Below are 13,838 nucleotides of genomic sequence, written 5' to 3'. Positions count from 1 at the left end.
TCGATAATGTCCTCCTCACAGGCCAGGAAAAGGGGCAAGGCCCACATAAAGGCCTTAATTATAGCACTGTGTTGCCATGTCATTGGATAATGGAAAGGCAACCCAGCTGCTCTGGATGCAATTAGCAGGTAGCAGACATAGATTGGTGCACAGGCAATCACCTCTTCATGAGCATTACTTACAAAAGGCAAGCTGCTGCCTGTAGTCTGACACTTTCTTCATGAAGACAGACTGCGATTCTTTAAAATATTACAAGTGGATTTCTTCTCACAAAGGAGTACAGCACTACACCAGGTATGTCATACAATTACGTATGTAATGGAATGCAGATGGGGGGATGCAGTCATGGGAAATAGGAATTTAAACAGTAGGTCTCAACAACACTTCCTGGACTGACATGTTGCTGTTAGTCTGCTGTCCAGCACCTATGGCCATCCTTGATGTCTCTGTCTGCAGTGACATAGCTCACAGCTCTGGCCCCTGAGTCACCCCAGCAATGGTCAGCTTACATATGACTACTACTGGATTGCCTGTTGTACAATACTGACTGTGACACTGCCACCCCAGCTATCTGGAATTTTGTAAATAATATGTCATTTGTGAATATTAATATGATTTATGTGCTTGTCTTACAAATGTAAGAGAACAATATGTTATGTGGATATTAAACTACTGGTGCTGAAGTGTGTGTTGGACTGTATTTTAAGTACTGAGCTTGTACCTCTCAAATGTCCAGATTTTTGCAGAATGTCCACATTTTTGCGTCATATTTTAGTTAGTTTCTCATACATTTATGCTTTTTCTGGCACATCATTAAAGACTGAAGGCATAAAATATTAGCACACATTTGAATGTCAGACGCCATATCCTTCAGAAAAGTCATGTGAATGAAAAAACTGTTATTTTATCAACTTTCTAAGTTTGTAAGAGTAATAGTTGAAAAGTGTCATTATTTTTGGGTCTTTGTCCCCCCTTTGTGCCTTTGTCCAGATGTCTTGCTCTAAGAGATTGAGAGGTATGAGCTTCAAGAATGTAACCACAGTTTACCCTACTGGAAAAGTACAGAAATGTATGTAAACTATTACCTGTGCAAATGTATGTACTAATATTAGAAGCTGGAAGCCTGGAACATACAGAGATAACTTGTAAAACTTCAAAAATATTAAGTTGAACTTGGTTTAAAAATGTGTTATCTCAGTTTCAGTGCAGCAAGCAGACACAAATGTTGACAGCTAGTGGTTTTTGTATCATCTTGGAAAAGAAATAATTACTAGGTTGAAAATGTAAAAGTGTTCAACTGTGTTATGAATTCCAGTTCTAGTCAAACATCTGAGAGATATGTACCTCTGACACAGAGATGTTAAAACGTATGTTAGTTGCTGTTGGCCTGGGAACTGAAGGCACATGACAAAGAGTGACATAATCTGAGCTAACCCAGCAGTAATGTTGTTTATTAATTTCAGACCTGTTTCAGAGAAAGACTTTTGCATTTTGTATGTGTCTTTGTATCTGACAACATCCACTAATCTGCATTTGCCTTGCTAATGGTAACGAACTAGGGAAAAGTAAGTTCATTTAGATATAGATGGGAATATAGTAAAGATTAGTTTAGATGTTTTCTGTATTTATTTGAGACTGTCCTGCAATGTTGTCTTAAAGTATTCCTTGCGATTCTGAACTCTGTAGTTACTGTATTGATTGAGTATTGTCTTGTTCCTTTATTAGTTATTATTAAATATAGTTAAATCTTGTAATTGAGGCTGGTCTGTGTAGAGATAATTAAGCTCTTAAAGTACTTGCATATGTATTTGGTGACACTGTAAAGCCCATTCCAACAGTCATGGTCTTGGTCACTGTTACCATTTGGATAATATGCACATAACACAGCAAGATTGGTCACCATTTGGTAAGGGCCTTAGAGTAGCTGATAAAGAGCTGGATTGTGGCAATCATAATTACCTTTTAGTCTGGGCAGAAGGGGCATAGCTAGAAAACTTTTGCCAGCCTTTCCCTGGACAGAGTGTGTGTGTGTGTGTGTGTGTGTGTGTGTGTGTGTGTGTGTGTGTGTGTGTGTGTGTGTCTGTGTGCGTGTGTGCGTGTGTGTGTGTGTGTGTGTGTGTGTGTGTGTGTGTGTGTGTGTGTGTGTGTGTGTGTGTGTGTGTGCGTGTGTTTGATTTATAAATCAAATCTCAAAGTGTATGTCTCAGCTACTTGGGCAGGGACACGAAGCTCTGGTCAGACAGAGAGGGAGATGGAAGTTTTGGCTTGAGCACTCTGTTGAGATGTTAACACTATAGCTGTGCTAGTGGGAAGTCTTATTAGGGATCTGAAGAGAGAGAGAGAGAAACCAGCCCCAGACCAATTGTGATCTCTGTGTGGTCTGAAGGAGAATTGTACTTTACTGTGTGTGTACTTGTCGTTCTCCCATTGTGTATGTCCCTTACTGGTGCTACTGGTGAGGATTGAGGCTCCTTGATTACTGGGTCAGTGCAGGGGTGTGACACTGACAGTGCATACTGGTGGATACAGTTGGCATATCACATCATATACTGTCATTGATCCCTTCTCAGTCTGTGAATGTCATGCATTATTATTTTACAGATTGTCCAGGTCTCCCTGACCATTCCTGATGTACTCTGGCTAGGTCACTGTGTACTCCACACCTGTATATGATTGCCTGACATCTATGGCTAGCATACCTAGTGAGCCCCTGCAGCAGGACAGCAAGATATAGGTACTAGTAGTGGAGGGGTGCTGGCTCTGGATCAGCAGCAGTGAGTACATACTGAGTATACAATGTAAGGGGAATGGACACAGTACCACATATTCATGTACCATTAGTGTGTCCCTGTGGGTCTGGCATGTCACAGACATATTCCCCAAAGTCTGTGGCAGCCATCACGCATTGTCCAACTGATGTCTGGAAATACACATTTGTCTGGCGGGGGCTCTACATCTATCAGGCACATGTACACATTCCACAAATATCTGGGTATTGCAGATGTCAGACACCTATGAGGAGGTCACCCTACACCAGATATGCACTGCTCTCTCTTACTGTGTACCTGTTGCTAGAATGTCCACATGCACCTGTTGTAGTACTCAACTATTTGTCAGATGTAGGCTAGATGACAAGGTACTGTACTGTTGTCCATAGAGGACACCCAACAGTCGATGACAGTGATGTGTGTGGACATATAACAACACAGTCTGTCACAGCACTCAGGCCATATCTGGTATTCCTGGTACCATATGAGGCTAGGCCACATGTTAGCCCATGTATATGCAAGGCAGCAGCTGATGTCCCCGTCCAACAGGGACACTGGTGGTATTCCAAGGGTGTATGTGTTGTCAACCATCCAGTTGACCAGGTTATGCCTGCAAAGGTGCAAGTAGCTACTCTGCCTGATGTGGACAGGGTGCCCATTCCACTGCAAGGTGATTGTGTGGGACCACATGTGAGCTGCCAACAAGGCCAGTTCAGGTCACTCACCAGGTTGAGAGCATGTGTGTGTGTATTTGTGTGCGTCTGTGTGTGTGTGTGTGTTAACATAGTGGAGCATGACTTGAACTTATGCAGCATTCTCAGCAATGTGGAGTCCATGATTGCCTTGCATGCCACAGTGAGGTCACTCCTGAGGAGTATGGATAAATCCAGGTAGAGGGTTGGCCTTATAGCTTATAGGTGTATGGTAGATGGTTGACGGCCTGGTATTCCCTGGTGGGGAACCTCTGTGATGTCTCCAGCTGCAGCATGTGCTATGTGATGTGAATGATGAACAGAAAATTATGCAAATGGATGGCCCTCATTGGGGGGGGGGGGACATGAAACATCAGGATCACAGGTGCAACACATGCTGTAAACCCAGTATGTTGTCAATACCCACACACATACTGTGCTGATAGATGGTGGGGGTATGATGTGGGTGTTAGTGGTGAATAGTGCTGGCAAGCATGGATGTGCGGGGTCTGTACATAATGGTGGCCAATGTATGCGGTCCTCATAGGTTCATAGGTTCACAGGTTGAAACTAGGCTATTGGCCCGGATGCCCTTAAAAGCTTAGCCAAATATTTTGCCCATGTTCCCTCAAAGTCAGCACCTGTTTCCCTTGTCCAGCAGGGACACAGGTGGGATCCCAGGGGTATATTTTCTGTTTCCCATCCAGTCATCCAGGTTCCTTTTAAAGAGGGCTAGAGAGGTACATTGCTGGTGCTACTGGAGCTTTTCTCCCTGGGCCTCCGCTGAAAATGGACCTGTGTCCAGTCTGACTTTCCCAGTAAACAAATGTAAAATAAAATAAATAAAATTGACATGGAGAGGGAGTCTATTCCACAGATGGGGGAGTCTTTGGGACACAAATCTATCCTGCCAACAAGTTCTATTAATGTCACAGACCAGGTTAAGGTCTTGCATATGAGTTGCATGAGTGGAGTTTGTGTTACAGATATGCAGCAACTCCATCAAGGCTGGATCTGAAATGGCCTTGTATACCAGACACAGGTCACTGAGTAGAGGGACAGGGCTTTTAACCTATCTGTATAGGATAGATGTTTGAGACTTACCTGGTCAGAAACCACTGCGGTCTCTCCAACTGCTGCATGTGCTTGGCAAGGTACATGCTGAAGTGGGAATTGTACTCCGTAACGGGTCTGATAAGGAAGGAGTACAGGGATATTATGACCTCCTTATTCCTGGATGAAATACCCTTATTTATGATGTGGGCCATGTAGAAAGTGTTCTGTACAACGGAGGCAATGTAGTGGTCAAAAGTCAGGTTTCTATAAACCTGGGTACCCAAGCCTTCACGACTGACTGCATGCTTCGTACATTGTTATTAATATGATAATTAGTGGGGATGACATTTTCCCCAAAGGGATGTTCTCCTGTTCATGTCTTTCAGGTGTGATGTATAGAAGATGGAACCCCCTGTTCTCAGAAGCCGAGACCACTACAATCATCGATCCCCTCATACTCCATCACCGGGTACTTTTGGGAAGGAGCCGCCAAAACCTTGCAACAATGCACTGCCCTGTGGGGCAATAATGTGGGCCACCGGGACAGGACCTACAAACAGGTCAGACACCGTGCCATAGACCTCATACACAATACATGATAAAGGGCTGCAGCTGTAACCAGGGACCTTGCTGGCACAGGTGGAGGGCCTGCTATTCAACCACCACTCTCAGTTACAGAGGAGTTACTGGCAAACCTCAGTTCAGCTACCACCTCCCAGGAAACCATGACTATATGTCATGGAGGTGGGTGGCACAGATTCCACAGCCAAGGAGCATCCAGGGAAGGCCCCAGTGAGCATCACATTAATACTATAGTATTCATAGTGGTAGCCTTTGCATACCTGTGCGCATATGTCAGGTCAATCTGCATTTGTGGGTGGGGTTTTGCAATGCACACGTGCACACATATTGTAAATGTAAGCAATAAGGGTAGTATCACAGTTTGTAGTTTACATGTTCATAAATGGTACCCTTATCTCTCCAGACCCCACCACCAAACTCCTAGGAATTACAATTGACAATCAACTAAAATTTGAGACTCACATAAACACAACAATAAAATCTACTAACAGAAAACTCAAATCTCTCTATAGAATCAAATCTTTCCTGACACCAGAAGCCAGAACCATAATAGCTAGAACCCACTTAATCTCTACCCTGTTATATGCTTCCCCCATATACACCAATCTTTCTAAGCATAATCTTAACAAACTAGCTACATCATATAACAATATTGCCAGATTTGCTACAAACTCTCCATACAGGACTCATCACTGTCTGAATCTTAAACAACTAGGCTGGCTTGAATTACCTCACCTAATACAATTTAACCAACAATTGCCCACAAAGCCCTATACCATCCCGACAACACTCCAATGCTCTCTACCCTCATAAGACCATACAATAACCTGAGGAATCTACGCTCCTCTAATAGAATGCTGATTCATACTTCCTTATCAAATAACTTAGCAGGAGACACCATATTCTCTAATTCAGTTGGCAAAATATGGAATCTCCTACCACAAGACCTTACAACCCTAACCTCACTCCCACTATTTAAAACTAACCTAAAACTTTTCCTCTCTAACCACTGGCTATGCTCTTGCAACAACCCTGACTAAATGTTTTTTTCTCTATTTATTTGATTTTTAAACTAACCTTTCCTTCTTAATTCCTAACTCTGTCACTCCTGAGTACTACTCACCATGCTTGATTGTACTAGGCACTTTTTATACAGTCATTTTTTCTAAATTTGACTTCATCTGATGCTGTAATACTCTATCTAAGTGCCTTTCTCAGATCTTTCTACTTTTTTTAGTCTTTTTTAAACTATTTTCAAATTTTATATTAGATGTTTCTGTATGTTTACAGTGTGTTTATTATTTAGTATGACGTTACTGGAGCTTTTCTCCCCGGGTCTCCACTGAAAATGGACATGTATCCAGTTGGACTAGCCCGGTCAACAAATGTAAAATAAAAATAAATAAATAAAATAAAAAAATAAATGCACATATTATCCTGTACCAATGCCACGTGTGTGTATGTGTATGTGTGTGTGTGTGTGTGTGTGTGTGTGTGTGTGTGTGTGTGTGTGTGTGTGTGTGTGTGAGTGTGTGTATGTGCTGACAATACCTCTCCCCCACAACTCTATAGGTCCCTCTGCTGTGGCTGAGGAACATCAACCTGAAGCCAGTGAATGTGGAACTGTCATCTTGTGGCTCACCTATACCCTAGTCATGTTAAGGGCAGTCAGTTTTCCATGCACACAATGTTAAGCTTAGCCATATTGCAATATGTGCATGTTAACTTGTGGTGGGGTTCACTGCAGTGTATCACATTGTTCATCACAGAAGCATATTTGCAGGAGCTATAACATATTGTTGCATAGTTTTGTATAGGTGTAGCCACTGTACTATACAGGGGGTACATTAGTATTGTGCACATGGGTGCACTGTGTGTTAGCTGAAGGTCCATCACACACTCCCACTTCTCACGTATCTCACAGGTGTATAGTAGTAGCAACATTAACTGGATGTAGCTGCACTGCATGTTGTTGAGGGCTTGTCCAGTGTGTGTCTATTGTGGTCTGATTGCGTGTTGGGCATGGCATCAGTCAGAAAGTGTGATCTGCATAATGCCTTTGTGGCACCTCACCTATGAGTGTGTGTGTGTGTGTGTGTGTGTGTGTGTGTGTGTGTGTGTGTGTGTGTGTGTGTGTGTGTCTGTGTGTGTGCAGGAAGTAACTTACTTATGTTGTTTTCCCCTCACAGGTAAACATGGGGGTTGGGGTCTCTCCCTCACAATCTGATGTCAGTGTCTCATTGGACTCATGATGATGGTGGCCATTGTGAGGCACAGGTAAGATTGTTGTGGACTGAATCTGTACCATTGGTTGACATCTCACTTCCAACCCCAATGTCCCCGCACATGGTCAGTAAGCCCACACATACCCAGTCCCCAGCAGTCACAGATATTGAATAGTTGGAGGGTGGTGGCATCAAACAGGGTAGTGTGGCGACTATGGCATTGTGACTGTAGACACTAGCCATAGCCAGAAAGCTGGCAAGGGCCCACATAAATAGACTGACAGAGGTGCTTAAAGGAGGACTGCTGTCCATCCAGCCCCTGTCAGAGGTGTCACAGCATGTGTCACCCGATGCATGTTTCGGTCCATCATGGAGGCACAGGCATGTTTTGAAAAGTACACCAGATGGAGGCTCAGGGTCATGGATGCAATAGTTCCTGGCATGCATGACACCCTCCATGGCATTGATGATGCTGTACTGATGTTGTGGATAGACAGTGGGGTGAGACATTGTCAGTCCTTAACCGTGCAATATCTGTTCTTGAACATGTGGTGGGTGTAGGGCATCAGACACATGGATGTAGGTCAGCAACAACATCAGCTGAGAGCCCACATGCCTGTACACATTCGCACTCCCATAGTGGCAGTACCACCAGCACTACCAAAGGGAAGGTGCACACCACAATGTGGCAGGCCATGAGCACGTGGTCCTGGCCAGTCCTGTGTGGGACATAGAACCCACAGACAGTGGTCACCATCAGGAAGTAGTACCGCATATGGCCTTGGGCATGGTGGTGCCAGTGACACTCCTAGCAGAACCACATTCTGCAATGTATGGTCCACGGCTGTCCAACATACCCTCATGTAGGGCTAGCACATGGCTTGACTGTGTGCATGCACACACACATCACTGTCACATTCAGGTCACCACCAGACATACACAGCTCCTGTCCATGGCCCAGTGGAACACTACCCCTTCAGAGGCACACACATGATGTCAACTGTATGGCACAGCCTTGGCCTTTGGCAACCCCACACCACACCCTGTGAATGTGATGATACCTGTGCCACATCCCTGTTATCCATACCACTGATGCAGAGACATGCTAATATGTGCCTGGTGCACAGGGTGAATATAGTACAGGTAATGGCAGTGTGTAGTGTAGCACTGTTATGCTGTGTAAGGTGTTGTCTGCTGGCAATTGTCATAGGTACACATCAAAGTGTATGTATCTTTATGCCATGATGCTTTATTGCTGTTAGTACTGCTGACTGTTGTCTCACATACCTTATTCTGTTTTTGTTCCAGGTGTCTGTGTGTGTATGTTATGAGGAGCTCCTGCCATTACCAAGCTAAGTACGGCAGAGTGGAAACAGAGAGACCTTTCTTCACCAAGGTAAGGCTATATATGTGCATGTTTACCTAGGTGCATATGTGTGCAACAGTGTGTGAGGGACAATGGGGGCAGACAGTGTAACCTTGCATGCATACCCCTTGATACAGCAAGCTAGCCTTCATACATGTCACTTGGGTGTTCCGTAGGATCACAGTTTCATAGGTACAGAGGAGGTTACTCGAGTACTGGCCCTGGGACCCTTATGAGCCTAGTCATTACTTTATCTCCAACAGAATTGTCGATCAGCATCTGTTGCCCCTGGCATTGCTGGACACAGGTTGAACCCCCGGGACAGATTTATTTTTCCCATCTGCTCAACCTTGATTCAGTTGATGAAGGTATGCATGGTACTGTGTTTGACGTGTTTAGGGAGTGGATTCCTGACACAGGGCAGCCTTTAGGAGCAAACCTGTCCCTCCAGCATGTTTCTTTGCTATCTCATATGCGATTCAGGCCTGTCATGCCGGTAATGCACACAGAGTTATACTCTCCTATATGAGGCAGCTGTTGAAGGGCTGAGCACAACATTGCCATCTAGGCATGCCACAGACACCTGTGGACAACCTGAATAATAAACAGTGGGGCAGTAATGATTACAGGTTGTCTGCATGGAACAGGTGTTGAGGGCCATGGATAACATTTGTGGGTAATAACATAGCCTTTACAGTTTCTGCAGATGTCTTCATAGGTGCATAGCAGACTGGCCATGCTGCTAATGTACTGTTGTACTATCTGAGGATTATTCAGAGGTAATGTCCACCTTCTGTCTTGATGCAGTCCCTTTACTTTTGTGCTGAACCACATAAAAGCCTTTTCTGACCACTGCCACTACTTGTTGCCTGAATGCAACATTTTTGGCATCTTGAGTACCCAGGTCTGTCATTGCAGTCTGTGTGTTTATGTGGTTGCTGCTAATGTGGGAAATAGTGGGGCCATGTCCTTGTTGTATGGTATGCTGACACTGTTGTCTGCATTCAGCTTGAGGTCAGGACCTTGGCAACTTACATACACACTGTATGGCCCCATTGCAGTGTGTTAACAGCAGTTTGCGGATCAATGACAGATTGCACACTACTTACAGTTAACACAGCCTTAGGCAGTACCTACATATGTGGGTGGTGACACGTAGCATTCATGCCTAGATATATGTGGGTCACTGGGGACAGCAGGTAGTCACAGGGCCTTCACATGTCTACATATTGCACACACATAGGCGACAGAGATTGTGGTTGCTGCCTTATCAAATGTGAACTGTGGGACATGTCTTGTAAGGAACATGACAGTTGGCAGGACATACCATATCCATGGCAAGTGCAACACACAGGATTTCCTTTGGTTTGCTAAAAAGACACCTTCTTTGTGTGACATTACCTTAGCTTATGCTATTTGTCATAACATTAAGGTGTGTTTGGTGTGCAATAACTTCTCTGTGCAATTAGCAGACAACTTTATGAAATGTTGTCCTATACTCTGGGGACCTTTGTATTGTCTGAGTTATTGTCACAGGTCAGACCTTGCCAAACATGGACTGCAACCTGCATGGTGGTACAGATGGTGGCCATACCACTGACCGCTCCATACTTCTGCAGAATGTCCCGATGTTTGCCACATATTTTTTTTCCATTTGTCAAAACATTGCGGTTTTCTGGCAAATTCATGGAAAATCATGAAAGACTAACATTACAGATTAATGACAGATATTGTCATATCACAACACATACCCTTTGGAAAATGCATTAAAATGCACAACCTGTAGTGGTATCTACTTCCCATGCATGTCACAGCAATATGAAAAGGTTGTGCTCAATGTTTGGCCTTTGCCCCACTTTTCCTTATGGCTTTAACCAGATGTCTTTCTGTAAGGGGTTGAGAGGTATGCTGGTGGCCATAACACAGATGGAGTGCTACAAGAGGATATACATACATACATACGCACAAACACAGCCACTCATGACCTGCCCTTGCTGACAGTAGAACATCTACCTGCCTAGTTTTGCATACAATACTGCTATAAACATAACACAAGCACCACAGCGCTACTATAGTTTTACAGTGTCTGCCACTACTATTCAGGTGGGTGACAATTGTTGGAACTGCTAGGATTGCCAATAGGGGGAGGTTAACAGGCCCTTAACGTAGTAGAGGCATCTCAAACACACACACACACACACACACACACACACACACACACACACACACACACACACACACACACACACACACACACACACACACACACTGCTGCATGGGGACATGCATTGAAATACACATGCGCACAGAGTGTACACACTTTTCAGATTAGAACACCTACCTATCTAGTTATGTACAATACAGACCATGACTATTGCACAAACCACAGTGCCTCTGTGTTAAAAAATGTGTAACTGTGCTTCTAAGGTGGAGGACATCTGTAGGAGCCCTGAGTAGGTTGGCAAAAGGGGAGTTAACTTGCAGCAGTCTGTGTTACGACCACCAGCATACCTCCAAAAAAGGAAGCCATTCTGGTGGTCCCCTGCAATAAACTCTACAACAGAAGAAAGAAAGTGTTGCAAAAAAGAGTAAAATACCATGATTGGAGGAACTCCCTGGTAAGCATCAGAAAAAAACTGAGATCCCTCATAAAATCCTCCAAAGCTAGTCACAAAAACAAATCACCTCTTATTCTAAAGACAACCACAAAGCATTCTATAGTTATGTCAAGAATCTCAATGGCAACACTCAGATCTGCTCTGAGTTACAGCACAATGGCACTAAATTTACAGAACAAACTGATATTGCCAACATCCTGGCAGATAGGTTCAGTGCTAACTTTAGCCCCACTCACCCTCTAAAGGGCCCATATCTATACTGGAAGAATGCAAAGTTCCTATAATCATGGCTGCACAGGTAAAAAACATGCTCTCGAAAGCCAAGAACACAGCATCCATGGGACCTGACAACATCCCAGGCTGCGTTCTACATGAACTACAGAATGAACTGGCACCCCAACTAAGTACCATGTTCAATCATAGCCTCACCTCAGGCTTTGTGCCCACTGAATGGCACACAGTGACAGTTATCCCACTCCACAAAGGGGGAGCCACCACAGACCACAGGAACTTCTACCCTATTAGCCTGATGAGCCTGGTCTGCAAGGCTATGAAACGTATCCTCAACTTATAAACAATGACACTGGTAATCTCCAAACTCTGGACCCCACCCAGTTCGGGTTTGTAAAAGGCAGCTCATGTCTCCTAAACCTGAAAAACTTCTTTGAAGTGGTCACCAAAGCTGTAGATGAGGGTTCACACAGCCTATCTAGATTTTTCCAAGGCTTTCGACACTATCCTCCACTATGGAATTATAGATAAATTGACTAAACTAGGTATAAATCCCTATGTCACAGGATGGGTTGCCAACTGGCTCACTGACGGAACCCACACTGTGAAAGTAGCAGACTCCAAATCCGACTTCAGACCAATGACACGTGGAGTACCACAAGGTTCAGTCCTGGGCCCTCTCCTGTTTGGTATCTACTTCTCAGAAATACATGCTAACACAGAAGTTCTTTGGCTAATGAATTTTGCAGATGACTGCAAACTAGAAGCCATAATCAAAACTCCTAACGATGTGGACATCCTACAAAAGGGCCTCACTGAGACAGATGCCTGGTGTTAAAGCCATGGCGTCAAGCTCAATGCCAAAAAGTGCATTGTTATCCCTTTTGGTAAAAACTCTGTACCCCTGAACTACCACATAGGCGGTAGTCTACTTAACACCAAAAGTGTGATAACAGACCTTGGGACACAGGTTGGACAGTAGTCTCTCCTTTGATAATCACATTGCCACAGTAGTCAGGACATCCTTCTACATGGTACACCTCATCGCAAAAGGTTTCTTATCCAGGAAAAAAGAGGTCATTGTTCCACTCTATGCATCACTCATTAGACCCATTATAGAGTATAACGCCCCTTTTGGTATGTACCTCACAAGACATCTATAACAACTACAAAGGCCGCAGAATTACCTCACACAGAGGATTACTGGCCTCAAACAGATGCCCTACACAGAACGTCTAAAAAAACTCCAGCTTTACTCTGTCGCATATCACTACTCAGAGGAGATCTCTGCCTAACATACAAAGCTATGTCAAACCCAGAGCTGTTGGACATGCTCCACTTAAAGAAATCCCAATCCCATTGAGCTACATGCTCTCGGGACTTAAACCTTGTCACCACAATAAACAGAACATGTCAGAGGGATAGATTCCTGTCCCAGAGACTTCCCATACTCCAGAACAAACTACCTATCTATATCAAACAAAGCTACTCATTAGCACTCTTCAAGAAAAATCTTGATGATTGGATGGGAGATAGGAAATTCACCCCAGGGATCACTTCTGTGGCTCTGCTCAACAGGGGCACGGGAAAATAATTTTCTTGGGTGGTGAAAACCAGGGTACCTTTTTGGCTAAGCTTATATAGGCCCTAGGGCCAATAGCCTAGTACCTACCTATGGACCTATGAACGGGGTGGAACAGAGGCACAAAATGGTATAACCATCGCATACACGCAGGCAAAACAGCCACAGGGGATATGCATAATGAAACACATGCACTCACACAGTTGGCAATAGTCACGTTAGAACACTTACCTATCTACTTGTTTGTACTATAGTGCCACATACATATCACTATAGTGATATGTGGGACATAACTTACAACCTCTTACACCAATTAATCTTAGGAATGCCTTCATGAATGGTGGGATAAACCCCCCAAAATAGGGACACTTCTCACATATTGCTATTACAAAGCTAGGGTAACAGGTTATGTATCAGCATGATGTTTCAGGTGGGTATGACATCTGAAGCTGACATGTCTGTCAATATTTGTGATGGCAACTCATGTATTTGCCTAGGAGTTGCCATAAAACACCATTGTTATGAGACATGAACCACATATATGTTGCAAACATCTGGACATTCTGCATTCATCTGTACAGAAGAGTGGTATGGTCTGTAGAGTTTAAAATGGTACATCTAAGGTGGATTACATCATTAGGCCCTTTAAAGTAATGCCATGGGGAGGGGGTCAACAGGCCTTAAAATGGTATAACCAACACTCATGATAGCCACAGGG

The sequence above is a fragment of the Protopterus annectens genome, chromosome 4.part0 (genome assembly GCF_019279795.1).
Source record: "Protopterus annectens isolate FY-2018-M chromosome 4.part0, PAN1.0, whole genome shotgun sequence".
Classification (NCBI taxonomy): Eukaryota; Metazoa; Chordata; order Ceratodontiformes; family Protopteridae; genus Protopterus; species Protopterus annectens.
Note: the sequence above shows the minus strand (reverse complement) of the source record.